General features: G+C 42.0%; 1 long non-coding RNA gene across 3 annotated transcripts; it reads right to left on the bottom strand.

The window, feature by feature from the left end:
• Nucleotides 1-4,261: 4,261 nt before the first annotated feature.
• LOC117287337 lies at nucleotides 4,262-9,350 on the bottom strand. 3 transcript variants are annotated; one of them, XR_004518587.1, is made up of 3 exons: nucleotides 9,256-9,350; nucleotides 8,882-8,957; nucleotides 4,262-4,312 (listed from the first exon to the last, which is right to left on the bottom strand). It is a non-coding gene; the product is annotated as an uncharacterized LOC117287337 (long non-coding RNA). The 3 variants fall into 3 exon arrangements; XR_004518588.1 differs by lacking the exon at nucleotides 4,262-4,312 and adding an exon at nucleotides 7,296-7,339; XR_004518586.1 differs by lacking the exon at nucleotides 4,262-4,312 and adding an exon at nucleotides 8,312-8,500.
• Nucleotides 9,351-9,554: the final 204 nt, after the last annotated feature.

The following is a 9,554-nucleotide window of genomic DNA, read 5'->3' as shown; positions in this document are numbered from 1 at the left end:
TAATAAGGATATGCCTTCGTGAGCTGCTTTTTTCATCATATTTGATATTGTATAAGTGTTTCTTGTATTTTAAACTTTTCTTTGAGAAATTTTCTTCTGTGATTTCTGTAAGTTTGCTAGTCTATTTGTGCTATCTTCTAGTTTTTCCTAATTCCACTTAGCCTTAGATTGGTCTTGTTGTCATCTATTAGTTTCTCTTGTTCTCTAATTTTCATTTTGGCTTCTTTGAGCTCTTTATTGTATTTCACTGTTTTATCCTCAATATCAGATACTCTGTCTTCATATTGGTCATTTCTGCAATGTGTGAATTTTTTTATTTCAGGTATTTCTGTCTGACATCTTTTCGAGGATGGCATATTCTTGTTGATTCTGTCACTCAAATATTGAACTATTTTGGTTAGCTCATCCAGTGTTTTACCTATTTTCCCAAAATTTACCTTGGGCATATCGAGTCAGATTGCTGTGAACTTTGGATTCACTTCCTCTTTGTACTCATCTATTTTCTTCATACCTTTTATGAAGTTTTCATGGATTTCTGCTACTGGTATTTTTTTCTTCTCCCTTTCTTTGCTTTGGGAGAGTTGGGGGTGCTTTTAAAATTCCTTTTTATTTCTTTGCTTCCTGTTCTCCTATGTGTAGCAGTGTTTATTTGTTTATATGTTTATCTGGTTTTTTCTCATTGAGTTTATTGGTACATTTTAGGTATACAGTACAGTTACATTCAACCCTAAGCTAAAAGGAGGGGAGGGGGTTGGGAGAAAAAGAGGAATCAAGATATATCATGTACAAGTACAACTCCCTTTGATAAAAGTGATCTTTATATATATAACATATATTTAAATTGCACCAATAAAATTAATGAAATATATAAATAAATGGAATGCAAAATATTCCATACTCCTCAGGCAATAATATGGCTTGCATATTTCTGTTGTGTTTCTGCTTATGAAGTATTTTATGTATTGGATTGGAAGAGTTACACTGAAAAACTCATCAGAAGTTACTGTTCAAAGGAATAGATTGTTAAGACACATGTTTCATGTAATATGAAAGTGCACCACTTATTGGTCACTTAACATGTTCCAGAAATTGTGTCATACACTTAGTGGATTGTATCATTAAATCCTCACAGAAATACTGAGACTTAAGTAGTCTCACACAAAAGAGGAAGTGAAGCTTAGAGACGTAGTTGCACAAGGCCATGCCCTTTGTTCAAAGCCTTACAACCAGCAGTGGCAGAGCTGGGATTTCAAAGTGCCCCAAAGACAGTGCTCTTCATTGAACCTATGCTATTTTGAAATGTATGCCTTAAGAATTTCCTTTAAATCAAATAGGGAATTAATTTTCTAAAAGCTATTATCCCAGTAGCAGCACTGATCAGTGAATGATACTAGATAAACAATCTTAACAATGTGATATTTTGCAGTGTTTAAGGTAGATGAGAAAATGTGTTCCCTGGCATACCTACCTATTAGTTTTTTAAATAGATCAAATTGCAAAAGTAAGACAGTGTTGAAATATGGCTATTGGTACGCTCAACATGTGTTCTTATGTTTTGCTTTTTTCTTCGAATGATATAAACGATTCTTTACAAATATTTATAGAGTAAAACTAGTATGCTTTCTATTAATGAAGTATTGAAATCCGATGTATTGAAATTTTTATTTGCAAAGAACTCAGCTCTGTCCACACCAGCTTTAACAGTGAGTGAGCAAACTATGTCATAGTCAGAGAAGAATGCCCCCCACTGTTTTCACATTCTGTGGTTCCAGCAAGCAGCACTGCCCAGTACAAGGACAGAACCACAGCCAAAGAAGACTCAGAATACCTACCAGAGACCATCTCACCATGATTGCTCTGGATCTCTCATGCTTTTTGCTTTTTTTTTTCTTCAGTATTAGAGAATGAACCCAGAGCCCTTTCACTGAACTACACCCCCAGCCCTTTTTAATTTATGTTGCAATGGGGCCTTGTGCCATCAGTTGAACTTGCAATGCTCCCGCTTCAGCTTCCCAAGGTGCTGTTACTACAGGCATGTACCACCGTGCCCAAATTCCTATGCTCCATAAAGCCTAAATTCCATGTGTTGGGAATCATCATACAGCACTTGCTTTGAGCACCAAGGTACAGGTAATTGTACAACTTATTACACTTACAGATTTCTCTGCAACCCACAGCTCAGGAAGAGGCAAGAGAAAAATCTCTTCACTGAATTTTTCTGAAGAGTGAAATTTAATTCCTCTTAAGCATCATATACGTAACTTTATTTCAAGTTAAATTATCATTGATCTTAAGTGCAGAAGAAAGACTAGATCTGAATTAGACATTTCACAATGTTTGAATTTGGGATTTCTGGCATTTATTGGTTAAATGCCGTAATACATCCTTGAAGAATCCACTCAATCTTCTTAATTACCTTTTTTTTCCTTTTGGAATTTTGTCCTTTCTTAAATTATAAAATTATCACTAATTCTATGAAAATTCGTTAAACAGAATCTTAGTTTCTTTCAAGCACAGACAAATGTAGAACTTGACCAAATATTAAAGTAACATAAGAGTGTCAGACAAAAAAAGCGAAAGCATAGAATGCAAAAAAAAAACCCAACCAACCAACCAAACAAACAGTCCCCTGGACATTCGGAATTGAAAAGAGTAAAAAAAGAAAAAAATAGCTGATACTTATATAATGCTGACAGGGTGGCAGATACGTGGCTCAGCTGAGTCTTTATATGTTGTAATCAATCACCTCTACTAAGCAGGAACAATGACTGTCTTCATTTTACAGATGAAGAAGCTGAACACAGAGAAGTTATGTAAATTGTCCAAAGTCACAAACAGCTCATTAAGGGCAAAGCTGGGATTCAAATACAGGCCATGTGGCTCCAGACTCTTCTCCTTGAACTACTACTATAGTGTGCTGCATTTAAAAAATTTTTTCTTTTTTGAATTTTTTTCTTTTTATTGAGTTTATTGGTACAATGATACAGTGACATTCGTTACTGGGATTCTGTACCTTCACTGACAGGTCTTGGTTCTCATTTTTTCCCCTTGTCCCTGCCCTCCCTCCACCCCCCTCCTCATTTTTAAATCAAATAAGTAATATTTATTGGCTACTTTCTGTCCACCAAGTATTGTGTAAGACATTCATATACCTTCATTTCACTCTTTTAAAAAAAATGGAACAAAGTATGAGGCATACCAGTCATGACAAGGAGTGATTTTGTTGAAAATTAAACAAGGTGCTAAGAAAGTTATGTAGAGATTTCTTTGAAGAACAACCCCAGGTGGGCGTGCTGGTGCACACCTGTGATCCCAGGCAAGGTGATCATCAGCCTAGGCTACAAAGCTAGACCCTGCCTCAAAAGACAAACAAAAATGAACAACAACAACAACAAAAAGATCCCAAATTCTGGTGTGTTACTGCCTAGGAGAGTGCCTACAGATAGCAATCATGAACTCTATATATTTCAGAAAGCTAACAGAAAGTATATTGAAAATTTTCACCACAAAGAAACCACAAAATTTGAGGAGCTAGATATAAGCATTACACAATATACTGTATTTAAACATTACAAAATATACTGTATTAAAATTTCACAAGGGGGGGCCTGGGGATTTAGCCCAGTGGTCCTGCCACCTGCCTCACATGTACAAGGTCCCGAGTTTGATCCCTGGTACCAAAAAAGTAAAATAAAATAAAATTTCACAAGGTAATCTCTTCAATACATACAATTTTTATGTTTTTAATTTATTTAATTTACATGAATAAAAAGAACCACCTCAATAATTTGGGCATAAGGACTTAAAATCAGGAGGAGGTACATAGAGCTCAGAAGTATTTGATCATTTTTTCTGCAAAAATAATACAAACATCAAAACATATGCATTCCTGTGTATAAATGAGTATCTGGTACAAACGGTGTTGTCCTTTGGCAGAGGTGGTGGCAAGTGGAAGGAGTTGGTGGTGATTTCAGAAATTGCTTTATTTGTCTGATGGTGTTGTAGGGGCTCTCAGGCCATCAAACTCAGAATCTGTGGTCTTCCGTGTTTAAAATAACTTCCTTCCAGGTTCTTGGAAAAGTCCTATTTGAACTTCAGGCATCTGATGTTATTCTGAGGATGGCTTATGGGTCACATAGTAAAAGGGCCCTAGGTAACGTGATTTTGGTGTGGCTGTAGTCAAGTGTGGTTCGTGTTCTTCTGGAGTTTGTACTCTAGTGGTACGTTTTGCTGTACAGATGCACAGGTACACAGAACAAAAACAGGTTGACATCCCTGAAAGTGCACGGGAACACATTTGTAGGCTGCAGTTCTGTTGAAAGCACACAAAATGATAGAGTTGGCTTAGAGTACAAGGCAGTCTGTTGTGTCTCCCTGAACTCTGATCAAGTGATTATAATCATTTATTTTTTCACACATTATAGCTGTTGAGGGTTATTATGTTCTAAGTGATGTGCTAGGCTTTGGAAATACAAAGACAAAAGAGAGATGGCAGCCACAAAGACAGAGTTTTTCCATCCCTCTGCACTTTTCATCTATGTTCATCGTCACAAATAGATATATGAAGAAACAAGCAAACAAAACACCATCACCTACATTTCTGTTGACAGCTGTTAGCATTTGGATGTACGTTCTATTTTTACAAAAATAAGATCATATTTTTCATACTAAATTTTTTAAATTTAAAAATCATGAACTCCCCTTGCCAATCAATGTAGATTACATCATCATTTACATAGATACATGATAATTTATGAAGTTAATTTGCTATGATGAGATAGTAAGATAGGCTCTAACTCCTCACAATAATGTATAGAGATTGAGGGAGCAGTCTTACCGTATACCTTTCTGCACTAGCGCAAATACTTTGTTAACACATTTCTAATAGCAGAATTGTTTGGCCAAAGGCAAAAACATTTTTCAAGCTTTTGATTTTCGAGTTAACTCCCAGAAAAGATACTTAAACTCCTATCAGGCACCCTAAGAATACTCATTTCCCAATATTCATACTCCTCTAAGAGTTTTATCATTCTTTCAAATCTTTAATCACCAATCTTGATTCTTTCCCTTAAATATTTCTAACCTCTTCCTGTTGTGCTTCTCTCCTAGGTCACTGAGTGACCTTGGCAGTCATGCTTCAGTAATGAAAACGGTCATACTCTTCTTTTTTCTTTGCCTGACATACCACTAAAGATGGTGATTTTTTTTTTCACTTTCTTCCTATCTTGTCCTTCTAAGAGGTGGTTGAAGACAGAAGTAGTACATTGTTCTAACAACTTACTGATTCAGTTGTAGTTTAGTTACCAGATCTTGAACTGTACTTTGCACTTTGCTTTGCACTATGACCCAGTCTACTTCTACAGTAGGTAAACCGTGGCCCTTTAAAATAAAATGACAGATGGAAAATCACAATCCCATTCTATCACCCAATCAGATTCCAGATAGCATATCTCACTGAATGTGTTTTACAGAATATGGATTTCTTTCATACACTTATGTGTTCATTTTCTTCTGGGCTTGACTTTTTGGGGCTAATATGCTATTTAAGTGTTCCTGTACTTAGAAACTTGAGAAAGTTTCCTGACTTTCCCTATATTCTCATCATACCAAGAAGAAAACTGCTTGTTCTCCCATGCTAGAAGCCAAAAACTGAAACAGCTAGATGGGAACTAGATTAAGAAATGAAGAACTGCAAAGCAATCAACCCCATCCTCTTTCTGACATCTTTTGGTAAATTTAGAAGGCTTGTAAATCCTGGGCTGATTAATTTCATATTGAATTCATTCATTCATTTTTCATTCATCAATTCACTTTTTCCAACTATTGGGGATTGTCATAGTCTAAATACTGGATTAGGCCCTGGAAGGATAAAGACAAGGGACTAATGGGCCTTGCCTGCAAGAAGCAAGGAGATTAACCTAAAATGATGAACAGGGGAGGGAGGGAGCCTTCCCTTGCCTCCTGGCCCTTGGTGCAGGTTGATACACTTTCACAGGGGACATCTAATGTAGTCGTATTACCCAAAGCAGTTTTTGGAAATTGTTTTTGAATTCTACTGAAAGACTAGAGGACACTGATTTTAAAAAAGAAAGGCAATGGTGTGAAAACTTTTTTCCTTTGAGGGAGAATCTGCTTTTTAAAAATTACCTGAAAGGTTTTCAACGTGTAGAAAATGTACATGATTATGTGCCAAATATCTCAGAGCCCACTGACCAGAATTAAGTGGTAGTGTCCTGTCATTTTTGCCTTAATTTTTTTTTTTTTTTCTTTCGTGAATTTATTTCTTTTTCTTTTTTTTTTCAGCTTTAATTGAGTTTATTGGTACATTTTAGGGACACAGTACAGTTACATTCATGTGAATTTATTTCTTCTCAAAACAGAGTGGTTAGTGGGTGGGGAAGAGGAAAGGTGGCCCTGAAGCTTAGAAATGTTTTATAAAGTATTTTTAAAAATAATTCAGAGCAGGGCGGGGGATTTAACTCAGTGGTGCCATGACCTGCCTCACAAGCACAAGGTCCTGAGTTCGATCCCCAGTACCAAAAATAATAACCATAACAACAACAATAATAATAATTTAGAGCATATTACAGATAAGAGCATAATAAATTAGATATGTTTATGTTTCCTGGAAAAATATAAATTTCTACTGGAAGAAAACATTTGGTAGCTTATAAATGTACTCAGAAGTTGGGCCAATTTTGAGCTTTTTGTTTTGTTTTGTTGTCTTTACAGATCACCATGGTAAAACTTGCTGCAGCATTGAAGACCGTTGTGTCACCAGAGTCAGACAGCAGGCGGAAGGTGGAGGAGTCCCAGAAGGAACTTGAGTTGTGCATGAGGACAGCTGAACAGTTACTTGCACAAAAACAGAGCCCCGGTGGTCTCATCTCCAAGTACAAGGTAGGAATCCTTTCTCTCTCTGTGCAGAGGGTATTTATCATTACTCAAAGTGTTTCTGTCCTTGCAATTATATACAAAGTTACCGTAACTGGAAGAAAACTCTCCCCATTTTTTACATTGTTCCCCTGAGGCTAATGCAAGTCAACACTTGAACAAAGCTGAATAATACACTCATGTAAGAAATTCTCTGTGGCCTTAGGCAGGCAAGGAATGGACGGATGCTGCGTCAGCGCCCACCAGGTGGGACGCTCAGGCTCTAGGGAAGATTTGAGTGCCTGAGCCGCAGGTTGTTCACCCTGGCAGCATGGAGAACAATGCGCCAGTGATCTACAGCCTGGAGTTCCAGGCATGGGCTCTCACACCTCAGACTGCAGAAACATAGGCCATCTGGTTTTTGGTTGGGACACAGTCTCTTAAATGTGATAATCAGATCCACATCCTAGATTTGAGGATGAAAACAACATTATAAATAAGAACGTCCTCTTCTGCCTAGCGGGTAAAATCTGGCGCATTAGCGCCAGCCCGTCAGACAAAGGAGGGGTCTTGGCAACCTGTTACAATAAAAGTGCTATGAGGTGAGGGGTCTCCTCCTCCTCTATAAAGTCCCAGTGATCCTGAGAGCAGGAAGAGGAAGAGTAGCACCAGGCTCCGAGCAATCTCAGAGAATCACGTGGGTCATTATGCTGAAGTTCTGCTGACTGTGCCAGCCACACGGCAGCGCTGTCCCCCGGGGCCGTCCCCGAATCAGTCCTCAGCCGGCTGCTCTGGGGCAGAGGCTGGCTCATTTGATCCCTTGACTGTGTCCATGTTCTGCTCCTGAATCCCCTTCCTGCTCTCACCTGCAGAAGCCCTCGGCATTGGCCTCGCCCCTCATGTCTGCAGTCCGCACCTCTGTCCTTGGCCCTGAGTGTCCCCAACATCTGTGCCATGAACAAATCTGCTGTTCAGTGCTGATGGCGCACGGGGCAAAGACAGGCTGAGTTTGAGACACCCTGGAAGCAGAATGCCTTGGGCTGGGACCGACTGCGTCCTGGATGACCGAGGAGGAGGCAGGGAGGCCACAGAGACGTTAGGTATGGGGCTCTGGGCCTAGGCGAGGTCCACTTGGGCTGAGGCATGGCCCTGGTCCTCAGGACTCAGCTGTGCTGACCTGATGGCGCACGGGGCAAAGACAGGCTGAGTTTGAGACACCCTGGAAGCAGAATGCCTTGGGCTGGGACCGACTGCGTCCTGGATGACCGAGGAGGAGGCAGGGAGGCCACAGAGACGTTAGGTATGGGGCTCTGGGCCTAGGCGAGGTCCACTTGGGCTGAGGCATGGCCCTGGTCCTCAGGACTCAGCTGTGCTGACTTCTGGGCCAGGATGCTCCGTGGCTGGCACTGGGATGATGTAGGATGTAGCCAATCTCTGGTGACTGGGCTGGGGCAGAGGATCAGTGTGGCCTCTGCATACTCCTGGGCTGCTCACAGCTCGGCCGAGTCTAGGCTTCTACATGGTGGCTGGGGGAACAGCAGTGTCCCAGTCCTCAGAACAGGCAGGGCTGCCTCTCTTCACCTGGGCTCACTGTCCTTCCAGCACCTCCTCTGTGGCTCCTTGGAAACTGTCACACAGGGACATGCGAGGAGATGAGCAGAGAGAAGCTCCGTACCACGGAGGACGGTGGGATAAATCACGGCTCTGCTCAACTAACCCCACCCTCACACAGCCCCCACATCTACCTGCACCCAGTCAGGAGGCTGTGGTCAGAAGGCTCCAAGGTGCTGGGCACTCCCTGGTCTTAGGGGAGCCTCCCTCCGGCAGTGATACACAAGTCAGGGAGACGTCGCCCTCCTGCTGCTCCTCATCTTCCTGCCGCTGAATCCTCGCTCTTGACTCAAGCACAGCCTTCTGTGCTGCGTACCCTCCTCCCTCCCCAGGAAACACAGGTGTCCTTTACACCCTTTCCCTCTAGCTCCCTAGATGGGGCTGCAGGGTGACTCACCGTGGCTTCCTCCCATGTGGATGGTCTGCCATGGGTAGGACGTCCACGTCCACGGAGCTGCTGTCATTGCTTTCTACTAAAACGACAAGGGTACATATGAAATGGACACGCATGTGAAAATATACCAGGCATTATTGGCTGTGGTCACCACCGCCCTACGCTACAGTAGACCTGATAGCGAGTCCTCATGTCCATCTGAGACTCGTCCCTCTGGCCACAACTCCTCCATCCCTCTCCCCTCTCCTCCTCACTCGAGTTCTACCCTGACCGTGAAAGGTGACATCATCAGGATACAGCTCACTCAGAAAGCACCCGGACCACCCAGCCTCCTTGAGTGTTGAGGGTTGTCTGGGATTCTGCTGGGTGCTACTTACGTTGGGGCCACCTTGTTTCGGGGGTGCTCACAGGGTGGCAGGCAGCAGCACCACAGGGCCCGTAGGCAGCCTGTGAAGTTTGTCTTCAGAACCTTCCAATATCCACGTGCACGGTTGGCAGGAGCAGAGGTTGTTCGAGAGCGAGAGCGGGTTTCTCCAAGGCCTGGCTGGCGGGACAGGCTGGGTGCATCAGGGCCAGGCTGGGAGGACAGCCGGGCAGCGGCAGGGTGAGGCTGGGAGGACAGCTGGGCAGCGGCAGGGCCAGGCTCTGGAGACAGGCGGGGAGCGGCAGGGGCAGG

This window comes from Fukomys damarensis, unplaced genomic scaffold, assembly GCF_012274545.1.
Source record: "Fukomys damarensis isolate Sample0158 unplaced genomic scaffold, DMR_v1.0_HiC HiC_scaffold_23, whole genome shotgun sequence".
In the NCBI taxonomy this organism is placed as follows: Eukaryota; Metazoa; Chordata; class Mammalia; order Rodentia; family Bathyergidae; genus Fukomys; species Fukomys damarensis.
Note: the sequence above shows the minus strand (reverse complement) of the source record. Positions and strands in the feature narration are given on the sequence as shown.